General features: G+C 40.6%; 3 non-coding genes across 3 annotated transcripts; all 3 read right to left on the bottom strand.

Annotated features, from left to right (window-relative positions):
* Positions 1–8053: 8053 nt before the first annotated feature.
* On the bottom strand, positions 8054–8125 carry TRNAC-GCA (transfer RNA cysteine (anticodon GCA)). Its single transcript has one exon. It is a non-coding gene; the product is annotated as a tRNA-Cys (tRNA).
* A 7494-nt stretch (positions 8126–15619) lies between these two features.
* TRNAC-GCA (transfer RNA cysteine (anticodon GCA)) lies at positions 15620–15691 on the bottom strand. Its single transcript has one exon. It is a non-coding gene; the product is annotated as a tRNA-Cys (tRNA).
* Positions 15692–19938: 4247 nt separating this feature from the next.
* Positions 19939–20010, bottom strand: TRNAC-GCA (transfer RNA cysteine (anticodon GCA)). The gene has a single exon. It is a non-coding gene; the product is annotated as a tRNA-Cys (tRNA).
* Positions 20011–23124: the final 3114 nt, after the last annotated feature.

Genomic DNA, 23124 nt, shown 5'->3' with positions numbered 1-23124 from the left:
CCTTTCGAATAGCTTCCATTTAATACATCAGAAAAAGCCATTTTGCGTTTGCAAATGGCCTGATTCTTCAGACCAGCCTTCTTGCAACTGCAATGATAGTTCGTACATCTTGCACGTAGGCAGAGCTTTTGAGGAGAAATTAAATAGTTCCTACGTTGCACAAAAATGAAGTGCTTCAAACAAACACATACTTTGCATGCACAGAGAAGAGGTGGAATATATGTAAGACTGAAGACACAGGTGAAATGAGAAATAGATTGACTGCTTCGCTGCCAAGTTTTATATGCCATTTCTTCAGTGCAATACAAGAAAGCACCAAACAGTATAACAAAGTTGTCAATTGGTTTCATAGTCCATTCCCTTTGTTTAGTGCTGTGAAAGGAAGAGCTGAATTCCAAAATTGATCAATGATGTTTCAGAAATTTCCCAAAGGGAGTACCAAGCCGAGTGTTAAAAACTGCATTTACTCACAGGCTTTAAGTTTAAAATATTTGTCAAGCGCAACGTACACCTCGACGGTTTCTTGGCGCTAATGTAGCAGGCAGCCAGCTGAGCAAGAAAAGTCACTAGGACATCAACTGGAGAGGCAGACAGGGCTTATGAGAGAAAAGCCTGAGAAAATAAAAAGGTCTTCAGTGTCTTGCGGAAACTGGAATACTGAGTGAGGGATCTAAGATGGAAGGGGAGAGAGTTCCAGAAAATTGGGGCGAGAGTAGAAAATTTGGAGCCACCCTGTTTTTTTTTCCAGTAGCGGGGTACTGCTAAAAGAAGCTGTGCCGAGGAGCGGAGGTCTCTGCCCGGGACATAGGCCTTGATGGCAGAAGATATCAAAAAGGGGGCCAGGCCAGTCCTGGCCTGGAACGCCATGCAGCCTAATTTGAATAAGGCGCGTTCCCGCACGGGGAGCCAGTGGAGGGTTTTCAGGAGGGGGGAGGTATGGTGGAATTTGGGGAGACCAAAGGCCAGGCGGGCAGCCTGGTTCTGCACTAATTGCAGTTTACGCAGGCTGTACTGAGGGATGCCATTGAACAAAATGTTCCCATAGTCCAGGCGGGACAGGACCAGTGCGGACATAATTAGTTTGAGTGCAGAGAAAGAAAAGAAGCGAGAGATGGAGCGGATAGTACGAAGAGTAAGAAAGCAAGACGAAACCACCGAACCAATCTGGGAGTGCAAAGTGAGTTTATCATTTAGCTTGATGCCTAGAGTCTTAACACAGGAAGCAGGGGTGGGAGGAGAACCAAAGGAGGGGGGCCAAAAGAGAGAATTCCAGGGACTGGAGCAACCACCCGTCACCACAAGTTCCGTTTTATCGGGATTGAGTTTCAGGTGGTTGAAATTCATCCAGTCCCTGATGAAAGATAGAATAGATTGGAAATTAGAGATAGAATCAGGGGTAGAAGATAGATTGAAGATGAGCTGGAGGTCATCGGCATAGTTATATACCGTGACCTCCAGCTGCTGTAGGGCAAAGATAAGAGGAGCGATATAAAGATTGAACAGTAAAGGAGAGAGAGAAGAGCCCTGGGGAACACCGCACTGGACCTGACAGGGGGTAGCTGAAAACTCCCCGAGGTGGACCGCCTGGGTCCGGTCCCTCAAAAAAGATGAAAGCCAGATAAGGGCTGAGCCTCCTATGCCCGCCGCCTTGACACGGGAAAGCAAGATGGAATGATCCACCGTGTCAAAAGCGGCGGACAAATCAAGGAGGACCAGCGCCTGAGATCTGCCCATGTCCATACCCTCTCGGAGGGTGTCTAATACAGACACCACCACTGCCTCTGTCGAGTGCTTAGGCCGAAACCCAGCCTGACACGGAGCCAGCCTCCCATTCTCCTCGGCAAAGGAGCTGAGCACAGATGTAACATGTCGCTCAAGCACCTTCGCCAGGAAGGGGAGAAGGGAGATGGGGCGATAGTTGGCCATCACCGAGGGGTCGGCTCCTGGCTTTTTCAAAATAGGGACAATAGAAGCAGCTTTTAACGATGGAGTGACAACCCCTCGGGCCAGTGAGTCGTTAAGGAAGCCCAGGGGAGGCAGGGAGCAGACAGTATAGACCTGCCGTAGGATATGTGCCGGGCATATGTCGGAAGGGGAACCGGATTTAATTTTAGGAAGGAGAGACAGAAAAAGTTCTTCCGAAAGGGGAGGAAAGGAATTTAACAAGGCTTGGGCAGGGGGCGGCAGGGGGTCAACAAAAGAAGAAGAAGGGGGGGGATGTTAGATTTGATTGTCGAAATTTTTTCGACAAAATAAAGATTCAGTGAATCACAAAGTTTCTGGGAGGGGGGGGTTTAAGAGAGGTCCTATCGGAGAAGGCCAGGTCGTGGGTAATGGCAAAGATCTCCTTTGGTTGATTCTCGGCCGCCAGAATTTTGGCCGAGAAGTAAGCTTTCTTGGCCTCCGTGATGTGATGCTTGTAGGTACCTAGAAGATGGACCTAGCGGGACCTGGAATCGGGGGAGTAATCCCATCTCCATTTGCGTTCTGCCCTTCGAACCGAGAGCTTCAGATCTTTCAGCTCGTTGTTAAACCACCGATTGGCGTCTTTAGGGCGTCTAATCGAGGTGCGTCGAAGAGGAGCCAAGCTATCACTTCCTTCCAAGAGCCATGAATCAATGGCTATGGCTTGGGCTGCAGAATCCAGTTCCGATAGAGGGGGAGAGGAGGACAGAAGTGAGGTTGAAAGATCAGACAGATTGACCTTACCCCAGTTACGGGCCCAAGAATTTTTAGTGAGGATAGGGGTCTTGGTCAGGCAACGACTAAGGGAAAACGAAATTAAAAAGTGATCAGACCATGTGCAAGGGACAACAGACAGTGCAGACAGGGAGCAATTGAGGGACCACACCTGGTCTAGAATATGACCGTGGGTGTGCGTAGGGGTATGAACAAAAGAGGTGAAATTAAGAGAAAGGAGGGTTTCTGAGAATTCCTTTGATGGAGCGGATTCCTTGGGGTCTGAAGGCCAGTAGTTAAAGTCCCCGAGGACTAAAGCCGAGGCATAGTTGACCGCCAGGGTGCCAAGTAGATCTTGAAAGGCCGGAAGGAAAGACGGGGTTGGTTGGGGAGGGCGGTAAACAAGCACAATGGCTAAGTGGGGGGAAAGAGATGTAGAGCGGGCCACCAGGTAGTCAATTCCTCCCAGAGAAGGTGAAGGGAGGACTTGGAACTGGAGATCAGAGCGGGCGATGAGAGCAACACCTCCCCCCGCTTTCTCGCCAGGACGATCGGCACGAATAGCGTAGTAAGTCGAGGGGAGGGCAGCCAATAAGGATGGAAGAGAGGCTTCCGAAAACCAAGTTTCCGTCAACAATAGGAGATCAGGTTTGGCAGTGTCTAGTAAAATAAAAAGTTCCTGGTGGTGCTTGATGGCGGACCTAGTATTAAGTAAAATGATAGATAAGGGAGATGAATGAGAATCAGAACTAGTGGAAGAGACGGGGGCCGACGGAGATACGACAGTAGATGGGCAACCGGATGGGCAGGCATGGCAGGAAGAATTACAGCCCAAAAGGGTAGTCCGGTGAATAGTACGAGGATCAAGGGGCCAGTGGCCTTGAAGTAGTGTTAAGTCAGCGGAAGAATATTGCATAGGGGGACCAGGGGTAATGGCCCCTGGCCCCGGTCTGCCGCGGACGGGCGCAGACGGGCTTAACTCAGGCGCAACTCCGGCGCGCCTACGTCGCGCCCGCTGCGCTCGTCCGCTGCGCTGACGCATGAAGGACGTCTATATAGGCTGTGACGCGGTGGGGGAGGAGTCAGGAAGGCGGGAGGGGGGGAGTGATTTAAAAACAAGATGCCCGTCCGCCGCTCGTACTCAGCGGGAGGGTGATGGTGACAGGCTGCTAGCAGTCAGCAGCAAGGTGAGTAAATAATTTAAAAAAGAAATTAGCTTTCCAGCGCTCAGCGCGCAGCCTCTGCCCTCTGCCACAGGGCTTTGGACACTCGCGAGTAGAAGTGGGCGGAGCCTAAATAGGCTGCGACGCGGTGGGGGAGGAGTCAGGAAGGCGGGAGGGGGGGAGTGATTTAAAAACAAGATGCCCGTCCGCCGCTCGTACTCAGCGGGATGGTGATGGTGACAGGCTGCTAGCAGTCAGCAGCAAGGTGAGTAAATAATTAAAAAAAGAAATTAGCTTTCCAGCGCTCAGCGCGCAGCCTCTGCCCTCTGCCACAGGGCTTTGGACACTCGCGAGTAGAAGTGGGCGGAGCCTAAATAGGCTGCGACGAGGTGGGGGAGGAGTCAGGAAGGCGGGAGGGGGGAGTGATTTAAAAACAAGATGCCCGTCCGCCGCTCGTACTCAGCGGGACGGTGATGGTGACAGGCTGCCAGCAGTCAGCAGCAAGGTGAGTAAGTAAGTAAAAAAAGAAATTAGCTTTCCAGCGCTCAGCGCGCAGCCTCTGCCCTCTGCCACATGGCTTTGGACACTCGCGAGGGGAAGTGGGGGGAGCCTAAATAGGCTGCGACGCGGTGGGGGAGGAGTCAGGAAGGCGGGAGGGGGGGAGTGATTTAAAAACAAGATGCCCGTCCGCCGCTCGTACTCAGCGGGACGGTGATGGTGACAGGCTGCTAGCAGTCAGCAGCAAGGTGAGTAAATAATTAAAAAAGAAATTAGCTTTCCAGCGCTCAGCGCGCAGCCTCTGCCCTCTGCCACAGGGCTTTGGACACAAGCTTTGAGCAGGAAACACTGAAATGCTATTAAAGTGCAATATCCAAGGGAACACTGACTCTGTCAAAGATGATCCAAATGGAATTGATGAAAAGTCCCATTTACAAACAACAGAATCAAAATAGGGTGAGGGGACAATAGGATTTGAATCAGGGACCACTTGATCTGCAGTCAATATAGCTCTACCACTGAGCTATATCCCCAGCTTTACAGTAAAATCAGAATGACAAAATATCAGTACATCATGAAAGAGTGAGTGGATCATACTAAGTTGTTCCGGAAAGTACAACCTTGAAACTGTGGAACAGGAGAAATAGTCCTTAATATTATTTATTAAAGGAAAACTGGATCATTTAAAAAACAGATTTATTTGTTTCATTGTTATTTTATTTGAATAGGCAGTGGTACATAGGACCAATGCCTCTACATACAATGATTGTTTTGAAACATTCTTAAAGGGGAAGAGGTTTTTATGGGACACCTTATCATTTGAGGATTGGTTACCACAATCACGGAGATGGTGATGAAGTGTGATTGTTTTGGGCCAAATTATGTTGGAAAAACATTTCTACGTACCACTACAATTCAGTATTTGGAAGGTACACCCAAACACCCCTTTCGAATACCTTCCATTTAATACATCAGAAAAAGCCATTTTGCGTTTACAAATGGCCTGATACTTCAGACCAGCCTTCTTGCAACTGCAATGATAGTTTGTACATCTTGCACGTAGGCAGAGCTTTTAAGGAGAAATTAAATAGTTCCTACGTTGCACAAAAATGAAGTGCTTCAAACAAACACATACTTTGCATGCACAGAGAAGAGGTGGAATATATGTAAGACTGAAGACACAGGTGAAATGAGAAATAGATTGACTGCTTCGCTGCCAAGTTTTATATGCCATTTCTTCAGTGCAATACAAGAAAGCACCAAACAGTATAACAAAGTTGTCAATTGGTTTCATAGTCCATTCCCTTTGTTTAGTGCTGTGAAAGGAAGAGCCGAATTCCAAAATTGATCAAGGATGTTTCAGAAATTTCCCAAAGGGTATAACAAGCCGAGTGTTAAAAACTGCATTTACTCACAGGTTTTGAGCAGGAAACACTGAAATGCTAATAAAGTTCAATATCCAAGGGAACACTGACTCTGTCAAAGATGATCCAAATGGAATTGATGAAAAGTCCCAATTACAAACAACAGAATCAAAATAGGGTGAGGGGACACCCGGATTTGGATCAGGGACCTCTTGATCTGCAGTCCAATGCTCTACCACTGAGCTATATCCCCAGCTTTTCTGTAAAATCAGAATGACAAAATATCAGTACATCATGAAAGAGTGTGAGGATCATACTAAGTTGTGCCAGAAAGTACAACCTTGAAACTGTGGAACAGGAGACGTAGTCCTTAATATTATTTATTAAAGAAAAACTGGATCATTTAAAAAACAGATTTATTTGTTTCATTGTTATTTTATTTGAATAGGCAGTGGTACATAGGACCAATGCCTCTACATACAATGATTGTTTTGAAACATTCTTAAAGGGGAAGAGGTTTTTACGGGACACCTTATCATTTGAGGATTGGTTACCACAATCACGGAGATGGTGATGAAGTATGATTGTTTTGGGCCAAATTATGGTGGAAAAACATTTCTACGTACCACTACAATTCGGTATTTGGAAGGTACACCCAAACACCCCTTTCGAATACCTTCCATTTAATACATCAGAAAAAGCCATTTTGCGTTTGCAAATGGCCTGATTCTTCAGACCAGCCTTCTTGCAACTGCAATGATAGTTCGTACATCTTGCAGGTAGGCAGAGCTTTTGAGGAGAAATTAAATAGTTCCTACGTTGCACAAAAATTAAGTGCTTCAAACAAACACGTACTTTGCATTCACAGAGAAGAGGTGGAATATATGTAAGACTGAAGAAACAGGTGAAATGAGAAATAGATTGACTGCTTCGCTGCCAAGTTTTATACGCCATTTCTTCAGTGCAATACAAGAAAGCACCAAACAGTATAACAAAGTTGTCAATTGGTTTCATAGTCCATTCCCTTTGTTTAGTGCTGTGAAAGGAAGAGCCAAATTCCAAAATTGATCAATGATGTTTCAGAAATTTCCCAAAGGGAATACCAAGCCGAGTGTTAAAACCTGCATTTACTCAAAGGTTTTGAGCAGGAAACACTGAAATGCTATTAAAGTGCAATATCCAAGGGAACACTGACTCTGTCAAAGATGATCCAAATGGATTTGATGAAAAGTCCCAATTACAAACAACAGAATCAAAATAGGGTGAGGGGACACCCGGATTAGAACCAGGGACCTCTCGATCTGCAGTCAAATGCTCTACCACTGAGCTATATCCCCAGCTTTTCAGGAAAATCAGAATGACAAAATATCAGTACATCATGAAAGAGTGTGAGGATCATACTAAGTTGTGCCAGAAAGTACAACCTTGAAACTGTGGAACAGGAGAAATAGTCCTTAATATTATTTATTAAAGGAAAACTGGATCATTTAAAAACAGATTTATTTGTTTCATTGTTATTTTATTTGAATAGGCAGTGGTACATAGGACCAATGCCTCTACATACAATGATTGTTTTGAAACATTCTTAAAGGGGAAGAGGTTTTTTTACGGGACACCTTATCATTTGAGGATTGGTTACCACAATCACGGAGATGGTGATGAAGTATGATTGTTTTTGGCCAAATTATGGTGGAAAAACATTTCTACGTACCACTACAATTCGGTATTTGGAAGGTACACCCAAACACCCCTTTCGAATACCTTCCATTTAATACATCAGAAAAAGTAATTTGCGTTTGCAAATGGCCTGATTCTTCAGACCAGCCTTCTTGCAACTGCAATGATAGTTCGTACATCTTGCACGTAGGCAGAGCTTTTAAGGAGAAATTAAATAGTTCCTACGTTGCACAAAAATGAAGTGCTTCAAACAAACACATACTTTGCATGCACAGAGAAGAGGTGGAATATATGTAAGACTGAAGACACAGGTGAAATGAGAAATAGATTGACTGCTTCGCTGCCAAGTTTTATACACCATTTCTTCAGTGCAATACAAGAAAGCACCAAACAGTATAACAAAGTTGTCAATTGGTTTCATAGTCCATTCCCTTTGTTTAGTGCTGTGAAAGGAAGAGCCGAATTCCAAAATTGATCAATAATGTTTCAGAAATTTCCCAAAGGGAATACCAAGCCGAGTGTTAAAAACTGCATTTACTCACAGGCTTTGAGCAGGAAACACTAAAATGCTATTAAAGTGCAATATCCAAGGGAACACTGACTCTGTCAAAGATGATCCAAATGGAATTGATGAAAAGCCCCAATTACAAACAACAGAATCAAAATAGGGTGAGGGGACACCCGGATTTGAACCAGGGACCTCTTGATCTGCAGTCAAATGCTCTACCACTGAGCTATATCTCCAGCTTATCAGTAAAATCAGAATGACTAAATATCAGTACATCATGAAAGAGTGTGAGGATCATACTAAGTTGTGACAGAAAGTACAACCTTGAAACTGTGGAACAGGAGAAGTAGTCCTTAATATTATATATTAAAGGAAAACTGGATCAGTTAAAAAACAGATTTATTTGTTTCATTGTTATTTTATTTGAATAGGCAGTGGTACATAGGACCAATGCCTCTACATACAATGATTGTTTTGAAACATTCTTAAAGGGGAAGAGGTTTTTACGGGACACCTTATCATTTGAGGATTGGTTACCACAATCACGGAGATGGTGATGAAGTATGATTGTTTTGGCCAAATTATGGTGGAAAAACATTTCTACGTACCACTACAATTCGGTATTTGGAAGGTACACCCAAACACCCCTTTCGAATACCTTCCATTTAATACATCAGAAAAAGTAATTTGCGTTTGCAAATGGCCTGATTCTTCAGACCAGCCTTCTTGCAACTGCAATGATAGTTCGTACATCTTGCACGTAGGCAGAGCTTTTAAGGAGAAATTAAATAGTTCCTACGTTGCACAAAAATGAAGTGCTTCAAACAAACACATACTTTGCATGCACAGAGAAGAGGTGGAATATATGTAAGACTGAAGACACAGGTGAAATGAGAAATAGATTGACTGCTTCGCTGCCAAGTTTTATACGCCATTTCTTCAGTGCAATACAAGAAAGCACCAAACAGTATAACAAAGTTGTCAATTGGTTTCATAGTCCATTCCCTTTGTTTAGTGCTGTGAAAGGAAGAGCCGAATTCCAAAATTGATCAAGGATGTTTCAGAAATTTCCCAAAGGGTATAACAAGCCGAGTGTTAAAAACTGCATTTACTCACAGGTTTTGAGCAGGAAACACTGAAATGCTAATAAAGGTCAATATCCAAGGGAACACTGACTCTGTCAAAGATGATCCAAATGGAATTGATGAAAAGTCCCAATTACAAACAACAGAATCAAAATAGGGTGAGGGGACACCCGGATTTGGACCAGGGACCTCTTGATCTGCAGTCCAATGCTCTACCACTGAGCTATATCCCCAGCTTTTCTGTAAAATCAGAATGACAAAATATCAGTACATCATGAAAGAGTGTGAGGATCATACTAAGTTGTGCCAGAAAGTACAACCTTGAAACTGTGGAACAGGAGACGTAGTCCTTAATATTATTCATTAAAGAAAAACTGGATCATTTAAAAAACAGATTTATTTGTTTCATTGTTATTTTATTTGAATAGGCAGTGGTACATAGGACCAATGCCTCTACATACAATGATTGTTTTGAAACATTCTTAAAGGGGAAGAGGTTTTTACGGGACACCTTATCATTTGAGGATTGGTTACCACAATCACGGAGATGGTGATGAAGTATGATTGTTTTGGGCAAATTATGGTGGAAAAACATTTCTACGTACCACTACAATTCGGTATTTGGAAGGTACACCCAAACACCCCTTTCGAATACCTTCCATTTAATACATCAGAAAAAGCCATTTTGCGTTTGCAAATGGCCTGATTCTTCAGACCAGCCTTCTTGCAACTGCAATGATAGTTCGTACATCTTGCACGTAGGCAGAGCTTTTGAGGAGAAATTAAATAGTTCCTACGTTGCACAAAAATTAAGTGCTTCAAACAAACACGTACTTTGCATTCACAGAGAAGAGGTGGAATATATGTAAGACTGAAGACACAGGTGAAATGAGAAATAGATTGACTGCTTCGCTGCCAAGTTTTATACGCCATTTCTTCAGTGCAATACAAGAAAGCACCAAACAGTATAACAAAGTTGTCAATTGGTTTCATAGTCCATTCCCTTTGTTTAGTGCTGTGAAAGGAAGAGCCAAATTCCAAAATTGATCAATGATGTTTCAGAAATTTCCCAAAGGGAATACCAAGCAGAGTGTTAAAAACTGCATTTACTCACAGGTTTTGAGCAGGAAACACTGAAATGCTATTAAAGTGCAATATCCAAGGGAACACTGACTTTGTCAAAGATGATCCAAATGGATTTGATGAAAAGTCCCAATTACAAACAACAGAATCAAAATAGGGTGAGGGGACACCCGGATTAGAACCAGGGACCTCTCGATCTGCAGTCAAATGCTCTACCACTGAGCTATATCCCCAGCTTTTTAGGAAAATCAGAATGACAAAATATCAGTACATCATGACAGAGTGTGAGGATCATACTAAGTTGTGCCAGAAAGTACAACCTTGAAACTGTGGAACAGGAGAAGTAGTCCTTAATATTATTGATTAAAGGAAAACTGGATCATTTAAAAACAGATTTATTTGTTTCATTGTTATTTTATTTGAATAGGCAGTGGTACATAGGACCAATGCCTCTACATACAATGATTGTTTTGAAACATTCTTAAAGGGGAAGAGGTTTTTACGGGACACCTTATCATTTGAGGATTGGTTACCACAATCACGGAGATGGTGATGAAGTATGATTGTTTTGGCCAAATTATGGTGGAAAAACATTTCTACGTACCACTACAATTCGGTATTTGGAAGGTACACCCAAACACCCCTTTCGAATAACTTCCATTTAATACATCAGAAAAAGTAATTTGCGTTTGCAAATGGCCTGATTCTTCAGACCAGCCTTCTTGCAACTGCAATGATAGTTCGTACATCTTGCACGTAGGCAGAGCTTTTAAGGAGAAATTAAATAGTTCCTACGTTGCACAAAAATGAAGTGCTTCAAACAAACACATACTTTGCATGCACAGAGAAGAGGTGGAATATATGTAAGACTGAAGACACAGGTGAAATGAGAAATAGATTGACTGCTTCGCTGCCAAGTTTTATACACCATTTCTTCAGTGCAATACAAGAAAGCACCAAACAGTATAACAAAGTTGTCAATTGGTTTCATAGTCCATTCCCTTTGTTTAGTGCTGTGAAAGGAAGAGCCGAATTCCAAAATTGATCAATAATGTTTCAGAAATTTCCCAAAGGGAATACCAAGCAGAGTGTTAAAAACTGCATTTACTCACAGGCTTTGAGCAGGAAACACTGAAATGCTATTAAAGTGCAATATCCAAGGGAACACTGACTCTGTCAAAGATGATCCAAATGGAATTGATGAAAAGTCCCAATTACAAACAACAGAATCAAAATAGGGTGAGGGGACACCCGGATTTGAACCAGGGACCTCTTTAGATGCAGTCAAATGCTCTACCACTGAGCTATATCCCCAGCTTATCAGTAAAGTCAGAATGACTAAATATCAGTACATCATGAAAGAGTGTGAGGATCATACTAAGTTGTGCCAGAAAGTACAACCTTGAAACTGTGGAACAGGAGAAGTAGTCCTTAATATTATTTATTAAAGGAAAATTGGATCAGTTAAAAAACAGATTTATTTGTTTCATTGTTATTTTATTTGAATAGGCAGTGGTGCATAGGACCAATGCCTCTACATACAATGATTGTTTTGAAACATTCTTAAAGGGGAAGAGGTTTTTACGGGACACCTTATCATTTGAGGATTGGTTACCACAATCACGGAGATGGTGATGAAGTATGATTGATTTGGCCAAATTATGGTGGAAAAACATTTGTACGTACCACTACAATTCGGTATTTGGAAGGTACACCCAAACACCCCTTTCGAATACCTTCCATTTAATACATCAGAAAAAGCCACTTTGCGTTTGCAAATAGCCTGATTCTTCAGACCAGCCTTCTTGCAACTGCAAAGATAGTTCGTACATCTTGCACGTAGGCAGAGCTTTTCAGGAGAAATTAAATAGTTCCTAGGTTGCACAAAAAGTGAAGTGCTTCAAACAAACACATACTTTGCATGCACAGAGAAGAGGTGGAATATATGCAAGACTGAAGACAAAGGTGAAATGAGAAATAGATTGACTGCTTCGCTGCCAAGTTTTATACGTCATTTCTTCAGTGCAATACAAGAAAGCACCAAACAGTATAACAAAGTTGTCAATTGGTTTCATAGTCCATTCCCTTTGTTTAGTGCTGTGAAAGGAAGAGCCGAATTCCAAAATTGATCAATGTTTCAGAAATTTCCCAAAGGGAATACCAAGCCGAGTGTTAAAAACTGCATTTACTCACAGGCTTTGAGCACGAAACACTGAAATGCTATTAATATCCAATGGAACACTGACTCTGTCAAAGATGATCCAAATGGAATTGATGAAACGTCCCAATTACAAACAACAGAATCAAAATAGGGTGAGTGGACACCCGGATTAGAACCAGGGACCTCTCTATCTGCAGTCAAATGCTCTACCACTGAGCTATATCCCCAGCTTTTCAGTAAAATCAGAATGACAAAATATCAGTACATCATGAAAGAGTGTGAGGATCATACTAAGTTGTGCCAGAAAGTACAACCTTGAAACTGTGGAACAGGAGAAGTAGTCCTTAATATTATTTATTAAAGGAAAACTGGATCATTTAAAAACAGATTTATTTGCTTCATTGTTATTTTATTTTAATAGGCAGTGGTACATAGGACCAATGCCTCTACATACAATGATTGTTTTGAAACATTCTTAAAGGGGAAGAGGTTTTTACGGGACACCTTATCATTTGAGGATTGGTTACCACAATCACGGAGATGGTGATGAAGTATGATTGTTTTGGGCAAATTATGGTGGAAAAACATTTCTACGTACCACTACAATTCGGTATTTGGAAGGTACACCCAAACACCCCTTTCGAATACCTTCCATTTAATACATCAGAAAAAGCCATTTTGCGTTTGCAAATGGCCTGATTCTTCAGACCAGCCTTCTTGCAACTGCAATGATAGTTCGTACATCTTGCACGTAGGCAGAGCTTTTAAGGAGAAATTAAATAGTTCCTATGTTGCACAAAAATGAAGTGCTTCAAACAAACACATACTTTGCATGCACAGAGAAGAGGTGGAATATATGTAAGACTGAAGACACAGGTGAAATGAGAAATAGATTGACTGCTTCGCTGCCAAGTTTTATACGCCATTTCTTCAGTGTAATACAAGAAAGCACCACACAGTATAACAAAGTTGTCAATTGGTTTCATAGTCCATTCCCTTTGTTTAGTGCTGTGAAAGGAAGAGCCGAATTCCAAAATTGATCAATGATGTTTCAGAAATTTCCCAAAGGGAATACCAAGCCGAGTGTTAAAAACTGCATTTACTCACAGGCTTTGAGCAGGAAACACTGAAATGCTATTAAAGTGCAATATCCAAGGGAACACTGACTCAGTCAAAGATGATCCAAATGGAATTGACGAAAAGTCCCAATTACAAACAACAGAATCAAAATAGGGTGAGGGGACACCCGGATTTGAACCAGGGACCGCTTGATCTGCAGTCAAATGCTCTACCACTGAGATATACCCCCAGCTTTTCAGAAAATAAGAATGACAAAATATCAGTACATCATGAAAGAGTGTGAGGATCATACTAAGTTGTGCCAGAAAGTACAACCTTGAAACTGTGGAACAGGAGAAGTAGTCCTTAATATTATTTATTAAAGGAAAACTGGATCAGTTAAAAAACAGATTTATTTGTTTCATTGTTATTTTATTTGAATAGGCAGTGGTACATAGGACCAATGCCTCTACATACAATGATTGTTTTGAAACATTCTTAAAGGGGAAGAGGTTTTTACGGGACACCTTATCATTTGAGGATTGGTTACCACAATCACGGAGATGGTGATGAAGTATGATTGTTTTGGGCAAATTATGGTGGAAAAACATTTCTACGTACAACTACAATTCGGTATTTGGAAGGTACACCCAAACACCCCTTTCGAATACCTTCCATTTAATACATCAGAAAAAGCCATTTTGCGTTTGCAAATGGCCTGATTCTTCAGACCAGCCTTCTTGCAACTGCAATGATAGTTCGTACATCTTGCACGTAGGCAGAGCTTTTGAGGAGAAATTAAATAGTTCCTACGTTGCACAAAAATTAAGTGCTTCAAACAAACACGTACTTTGCATTCACAGAGAAGAGGTGGAATATATGTAAGACTGAAGACACAGGTGAAATGAGAAATAGATTGACTGCTTCGCTGCCAAGTTTTATACGCCATTTCTTCAGTGCAATACAAGAAAGCACCAAACAGTATAACAAAGTTGTCAATTGGTTTCATAGTCCATTCTCTTTGTTTAGTGCTGTGAAAGGAAGAGCCAAATTCCAAAATTGATCAATGATGTTTCAGAAATTTCCCAAAGGGAATACCAAGCCGAGTGTTAAAAACTGCATTTACTCACAGGTTTTGAGCAGGAAACACTGAAATGCTATTAAAGTGCAATATCCAAGGGAACACTGACTCTGTCAAAGATGATCCAAATGGATTTGATGAAAAGTCCCAATTACAAACAACAGAATCAAAATAGGGTGAGGGGACACCCGGATTAGAACCAGGGACCTCTCGATCTGCAGTCAAATGCTCTACCACTGAGCTATATCCCCAGCTTTGCAGGAAAATCAGAATGACAAAATATCGGTATATCATGAAAGAGTGTGAGGATCATACTAAGTTGTGCCAGAAAGTACAACCTTGAAACTGTGGAACAGGAGAAGTAGTCCTTAATATTATTGATTAAAGGAAAACTGGATCATTTAAAAACAGATTTATTTGTTTCATTGTTATTTTATTTGAATAGGCAGTGGTACATAGGACCAATGCCTCTACATACAATGATTGTTTTGAAACATTCTTAAAGGGGAAGAGGTTTTTACGGGACACCTTATCATTTGAGGATTGGTTACCACAATCACGGAGATGGTGATGAAGTATGATTGTTTTGGCCAAATTATGGTGGAAAAACATTTCTACGTACCACTACAATTCGGTATTTGGAAGGTACACCCAAACACCCCTTTCGAATACCTTCCATTTAATACATCAGAAAAAGCCATTTTGCGTTTGCAAATGGCCTGATTCTTCAGACCAGCCTTCTTGCAACTGCAATGATAGTTCGTGCATCTTGCACGTAGGCAGAGCTTTAAAGGAGAAATTAAATAGTTCCTATGTTGCACAAAAATGAAGTGCTTCAAACAAACACATACTTTGCATGCACAGAGAAGAGGTGGAATATATGTAAGACTGAAGACACAGGTGAAATGAAAAATAGATTGACTGCTTCGCTGCCAAGTTTTATACGCCATTTCTTCAGTGTAATACAAGAAAGCACCAAACAGTATAACAAAGTTGTCAATTGGTTTCATAGTCCATTCCCTTTGTTTAGTGCTGTGAAAGGAAGAGCCGAATTCCAAAATTGATCAATAATGTTTCAGAAATTTCCCAAAGGGAATACCAAGCCGAGTGTTAAAAACTGCATTTACTCACAGGCTTTGAGCAGGAAACACTGAAATGCTATTAAAGTGCAATATCCAAGGGAACACTGACTCTGTCAAAGATGATCCAAATGGAATTGATGAAAAGTCCCAATTACAAACAACAGAATCAAAATAGGGTGAGGGGACACCCGGATTTGAACCAGGGACCTCTTGATCTGCAGTCAAATGCTCTACCACTGAGCTATATCCCCAGCTTATCAGTAAAATCAGAATGACTAAATATCAGTACATCATGAAAGAGTGTGAGGATCATACTAAGTTGTGCCAGAAAGTACAACCTTGAAACTGTGGAACAGGAGAAGTAGTCCTTAATATTATTTATTAAAGGAAAACTGGATCAGTTAAAAAACAGATTTATTTGTTTCATTGTTATTTTATTTGAATAGGCAGTGGTGCATAGGACCAATGCCTCTACATACAATGATTGTTTTGAAACATTCTTAAAGGGGAAGAGGTTTTTACGGGACACCTTATCATTTGAGGATTGGTTACCACAATCACGGAGATGGTGATGAAGTATGATTGTTTTGGCCAAATTATGGTGGAAAAACATTTGTACGTACCACTACAATTCGGTATTTGGAAGGTACACCCAAACACCCCTTTTGAATACCTTCCATTTAATACATCAGAAAAAGCCACTTTGCGTTTGCAAATAGCCTGATTCTTCAGACCAGCCTTCTTGCAACTGCAAAGATAGTTCGTACATCTTGCACGTAGGCAGAGCTTTTCAGGAGAAATTAAATAGTTCCTAGGTTGCACAAAAAGTGAAGTGCTTCAAACAAACACATACTTTGCATGCACAGAGAAGAGGTGGAATATATGCAAGACTGAAGACAAAGGTGAAATGAGAAATAGATTGACTGCTTCGCTGCCAAGTTTTATACGTCATTTCTTCAGTGCAATACAAGAAAGCACCAAACAGTATAACAAAGTTGTCAATTGGTTTCATAGTCCATTCCCTTTGTTTAGTGCTGTGAAAGGAAGAGCCGAATTCCAAAATTGATCAATGTTTCAGAAATTTCCCAAAGGGAATACCAAGCCGAGTGTTAAAAACTGCATTTACTCACAGGCTTTGAGCAGGAAACACTGAAATGCTATTAATATGCAAGGGAACACTGACTCTGTCAAAGATGATCCAAATGGAATTGATGAAACGTCCCAATTACAAACAACAGAATCGAAATAGGGTGAGTGGACACCCGGATTAGAACCAGGGACCTCTCTATCTGCAGTCAAATGCTCTACCACTGAGCTATATCCCCAGCTTTTCAGTAAAATCAGAATGACAAAATATCAGTACATCATGAAAGAGTGTGAGGATCATACTAAGTTGTGCCAGAAAGTACAACCTTGAAACTGTGGAACAGGAGAAGTAGTCCTTAATATTATTTATTAAAGGAAAACTGGATCATTTAAAAACAGATTTATTTGCTTCATTGTTATTTTATTTTAATAGGCAGTGGTACATAGGACCAATGCCTCTACATACAATGATTGTTTTGAAACATTCTTAAAGGGGAAGAGGTTTTTACGGGACACCTTATCATTTGAGGATTGGTTACCACAATCACGGAGATGGTGATGAAGTATGATTGTTTTGGCCAAATTATGGTGGAAAAACATTTCTACGTACCACTACAATTCGGTATTTGGAAGGTACACCCAAACACCCCTTTCGAATACCTTCCATTTAATACATCAGAAAAAGCCATTTTGCGTTTGCAAATGGCCTGATTCTTCAGACCAGCCTTCTTGCAACTGCAATGATAGTTCGTACATCTTGCACGTAGGCAGAGCTTTTAAGGAGAAATTAAATAGTTCCTATGTTGCACAAAAATGAAGTGCTTCAAACAAACACATACTTTGCATGCACAGAGAAGAGGTGGAATATATGTAAGACTGAAGACACAGGTGAAATGAGAAATAGATTGACTGCTTCGCTGCCAAGTTTTATACGCCATTTCTTCAGTGTAATACAAGAAAGCACCACACAGTATAACAAAGTTGTCAATTGGTTTCATAGTCCATTCCCTTTGTTTAGTGCTGTGAAAGGAAGAGCCGAATTACAAAATTGATCAATGATGTTTCAGAAATTTCCCAAAGGGAATACCAAGCCGAGTGTTAAAAACTGCATTTACTCACAGGCTTTGAGCAGGAAACACTGAAATGCTATTAAAGTGCAATATCCAAGGGAACACTGACTCAGTCAAAGATGATCCACATGGAATTGATGAAAAGTCCCAATTACAAACAACAGAATCAAAATAGGGTGAGGGGACACCCGGATTTGAACCAGGGACCGCTTGATCTGCAGTCAAATGCTCTACCACTGAGATATACCCCCAGCTTTTCAGAAAATAAGAATGACAAAATATCAGTACATCATGAAAGAGTGTGAGGATCATACTAAGTTGTGCCAGAAAGTACAACCTTGAAACTGTGGAACAGGAGAAGTAGTCCTTAATATTATTTATTAAAGGAAAACTGGATCAGTTAAAAAACAGATTTATTTGTTTCATTGTTATTTTATTTGAATAGGCAGTGGTACATAGGACCAATGCCTCTACATACAATGATTGTTTTGAAACATACTTAAAGGGGAAGAGGTTTTTACGGGACACCTTATCATTTGAGGATTGGTTACCACAATCACGGAGATGGTGATGAAGTATGATTGTTTTGGGCAAATTATGGTGGAAAAACATTTCTACGTACCACTACAATTCGGTATTTGGAAGGTACACCCAAACACCCCTTTCGAATACCTTCCATTTAATACATCAGAAAAAGCCATTTTGCGTTTGCAAATGGCCTGATTCTTCAGACCAGCCTTCTTGCAACTGCAATGATAGTTCGTACATCTTGCACGTAGGCAGAGCTTTTGAGGAGAAATTAAATAGTTCCTACGTTGCACAAAAATTAAGTGCTTCAAACAAACACGTACTTTGCATTCACAGAGAAGAGGTGGAATATATGTAAGACTGAAGACACAGGTGAAATGAGAAATAGATTGACTGCTTCGCTGCCAAGTTTTATACGCCATTTCTTCAGTGCAATACAAGAAAGCACCAAACAGTATAACAAAGTTGTCAATTGGTTTCATAGTCCATTCTCTTTGTTTAGTGCTGTGAAAGGAAGAGCCAAATTCCAAAATTGATCAATGATGTTTCAGAAATTTCCCAAAGGGAATACCAAGCCGAGTGTTAAAAACTGCATTTACTCACAGGTTTTGAGCAGGAAACACTGAAATGCTATTAAAGTGCAATATCCAAGGGAACACTGACTCTGTCAAAGATGATCCAAATGGATTTGATGAAAAGTCCCAATTACAAACAACAGAATCAAAATAGGGTGAGGGGACACCCGGATTAGAACCAGGACCTCTCGATCTGCAGTCAAATGCTCTACCACTGAGCTATATCCCCAGCTTTTCAGGAAAATCAGAATGACAAAATATCAGTACATCATGAAAGAGTGTGAGGATCATACTAAGTTGTGCCAGAAAGTACAACCTTGAAACTGTGGAACAGGAGAAGTAGTCCTTAATATTATTGATTAAAGGAAAACTGGATCATTTAAAAACAGATTTATTTGTTTCATTGTTATTTTATTTGAATAGGCAGTGGTACATAGGACCAATGCCTCTACATACAATGATTGTTTTGAAACATTCTTAAAGGGGAAGAGGTTTTTACGGGACACCTTATCATTTGAGGATTGGTTACCACAATCACGGAGATGGTGATGAAGTATGATTGTTTTGGCCAAATTATGGTGGAAAAACATTTCTACGTACCACTACAATTCGGTATTTGGAAGGTACACCCAAACACCCCTTTCGAATACCTTCCATTTAATACATCAGAAAAAGCCATTTTGCGTTTGCAAATGGCCTGATTCTTCAGACCAGCCTTCTTGCAACTGCAATGATAGTTCGTGCATCTTGCACGTAGGCAGAGCTTTAAAGGAGAAATTAAATAGTTCCTATGTTGCACAAAAATGAAGTGCTTCAAACAAACACATACTTTGCATGCACAGAGAAGAGGTGGAATATATGTAAGACTGAAGACACAGGTGAAATGAAAAATAGATTGACTGCTTCGCTGCCAAGTTTTATACGCCATTTCTTCAGTGTAATACAAGAAAGCACCAAACAGTATAACAAAGTTGTCAATTGGTTTCATAGTCCATTCCCTTTGTTTAGTGCTGTGAAAGGAAGAGCCGAATTCCAAAATTGATCAATAATGTTTCAGAAATTTCCCAAAGGGAATACCAAGCCGAGTGTTAAAAACTGCATTTACTCACAGGCTTTGAGCAGGAAACACTGAAATGCTATTAAAGTGCAATATCCAAGGGAACACTGACTCTGTCAAAGATGATCCAAATGGAATTGATGAAAAGTCCCAATTACAAACAACAGAATCAAAATAGGGTGAGGGGACACCCGGATTTGAACCAGGGACCTCTTGATCTGCAGTCAAATGCTCTACCACTGAGCTATATCCCCAGCTTATCAGTAAAATCAGAATGACTAAATATCAGTACATCATGAAAGAGTGTGAGGATCATACTAAGTTGTGCCAGAAAGTACAACCTTGAAACTGTGGAACAGGAGAAGTAGTCCTTAATATTATTTATTAAAGGAAAACTGGATCAGTTAAAAAACAGATTTATTTGTTTCATTGTTATTTTATTTGAATAGGCAGTGGTGCATAGGACCAATGCCTCTACATACAATGATTGTTTTGAAACATTCTTAAAGGGGAAGAGGTTTTTACGGGACACCTTATCATTTGAGGATTGGTTACCACAATCACGGAGATGGTGATGAAGTATGATTGTTTTGGCCAAATTATGGTGGAAAAACATTTGTACGTACCACTACAATTCGGTATTTGGAAGGTACACCCAAACACCCCTTTTGAATACCTTCCATTTAATACATCAGAAAAAGCCACTTTGCGTTTGCAAATAGCCTGATTCTTCAGACCAGCCTTCTTGCAACTGCAAAGATAGTTCGTACATCTTGCACGTAGGCAGAGCTTTTCAGGAGAAATTAAATAGTTCCTAGGTTGCACAAAAAGTGAAGTGCTTCAAACAAACACATACTTTGCATGCACAGAGAAGAGGTGGAATATATGTAAGACTGAAGACAAAGGTGAAATGAGAAATAGATTGACTGCTTCGCTGCCAAGTTTTATACGTCATTTCTTCAGTGCAATACAAGAAAGCACCAAACAGTATAACAAAGTTGTCAATTGGTTTCATAGTCCATTCCCTTTGTTTAGTGCTGTGAAAGGAAGAGCCGAGTTCCAAAATTGATCAATGTTTCAGAAATTTCCCAAAGGGAATACCAAGCCGAGTGTTAAAAACTGCATTTACTCACAGGCTTTGAGCAGGAAACACTGAAATGCTATTAATATCCAAGGGAACACTGACTCTGTCAAAGATGATCCAAATGGAATTGATGAAACGTCCCAATTACAAACAACAGAATCAAAATAGGGTGAGTGGACACCCGGATTAGAACCAGGGACCTCTCTATCTGCAGTCAAATGCTCCACCACTGAGCTATATCCCCAGCTTTTCAGTAAAATCAGAATGACAAAATATCAGTACATCATGAAAGAGTGTGAGGATCATACTAAGTTGTGCCAGAAAGTACAACCTTGAAACTGTGGAACAGGAGAAGTAGTCCTTAATATTATTTATTAAAGGAAAACTGGATCATTTAAAAACAGATTTATTTGCTTCATTGTTATTTTATTTGAATAGGCAGTGGTACATAGGACCAATGCCTCTACATACAATGATTGTTTTGAAACATTCTTAAAGGGGAAGAGGTTTTTACGGGACACCTTATCATTTGAGGATTGGTTACCACAATCACGGAGATGGTGATGAAGTATGATTGTTTTGGCCAAATTATGGTGGAAAAACATTTCTACGCACCACTACAATTCGGTATTTGGAAGGTACACCCAAACACCCCTTTCGAATACCTTCCATTTAATACATCAGAAAAAGCCATTTTGCGTTTGCAAATGGCCTGATTCTTCAGACCAGCCTTCTTGCAACTGCAATGATAGTTCGTACATCTTGCACGTAGGCAGAGCTTTTAAGGAGAAATTAAATAGTTCCTATGTTGCACAAAAATGAAGTGCTTCAAACAAACACATACTTTGCATGCACAGAGAAGAGGTGGAATACATGTAAGACTGAAGACACAGGTGAAATGAGAAATAGATTGACTGCTTCGCTGCCAAGTTTTATACGCCATTTCTTCAGTGTAATACAAGAAAGCACCACACAGTATAACAAAGTTGTCAATTGGTTTCATAGTCCATTCCCTTTGTTTAGTGCTGTGAAAGGAAGAGCCGAATTCCAAAATTGATCAATGATGTTTCAGAAATTTCCCAAAGGGAATACCAAGCCGAGTGTTAAAAACTGCATTTACTCACAGGCTTTGAGCAGGAAACACTGAAATGCTATTAAAGTGCAATATCCAAGGGAACACTGACTCAGTCAAAGATGATCCAAATGGAATTGATGAAAAGTCCCAATTACAAACAACAGAATCAAAATAGGGTGAGGGGACACCCGGATTAGAACCAGGGACCTCTCGATCTGCAGTCAAATGCTCTACCACTGAGCTATATCCCCAGCTTTTCAGGAAAATCAGAATGACAAAATATCAGTACATCATGAAAGAGTGTGAGGATCATACTAAGTTGTGCCAGAAAGTACAACCTTGAAACTGTGGAACAGGAGAAGTAGTCCTTAATATTATTGATTAAAGGAAAACTGGATCATTTAAAAACAGATTTATTTGTTTCATTGTTATTTTATTTGAATAGGCAGTGGTACATAGGACCAATGCCTCTACATACAATGATTGTTTTGAAACATTCTTAAAGGGGAAGAGGTTTTTACGGGACACCTTATCATTTGAGGATTGGTTACCACAATCACGGAGATGGTGATGAAGTATGATTGTTTTGGCCAAATTATGGTGGAAAAACATTTCTACGTACCACTACAATTCGGTATTTGGAAGGTACACCCAAACACCCCTTTCGAATAACTTCCATTTAATACATCAGAAAAAGCCATTTTGCGTTTGCAAATGGCCTGATTCTTCAGACCAGCCTTCTTGCAACTGCAATGATAGTTTGTGCATCTTGCACGTAGGCAGAGCTTTAAAGGAGAAATTAAATAGTTCCTATGTTGCACAAAAATGAAGTGCTTCAAACAAACACATACTTTGCATGCACAGAGAAGAGGTGGAATATATGTAAGACTGAAGACACAGGTGAAATGAAAAATAGATTGACTGCTTCGCTGCCAAGTTTTATACGCCATTTCTTCAGTGTAATACAAGAAAGCACCAAACAGTATAACAAAGTTGTCAATTGGTTTCATAGTCCATTCCCTTTGTTTAGTGCTGTGAAAGGAAGAGCCGAATTCCAAAATTGATCAATAATGTTTCAGAAATTTCCCAAAGGGAATACCAAGCCGAGTGTTAAAAACTGCATTTACTCACAGGCTTTGAGCAGGAAACACTGAAATGCTATTAAAGTGCAATATCCAAGGGAACACTGACTCTGTCAAAGATGATCCA

The sequence above is a fragment of the Lissotriton helveticus genome, chromosome 1_2 (assembly GCF_964261635.1).
Source record: "Lissotriton helveticus chromosome 1_2, aLisHel1.1, whole genome shotgun sequence".
Taxonomy (NCBI): domain Eukaryota; kingdom Metazoa; phylum Chordata; class Amphibia; order Caudata; family Salamandridae; genus Lissotriton; species Lissotriton helveticus.
Note: the sequence above shows the minus strand (reverse complement) of the source record. Positions and strands in the feature narration are given on the sequence as shown.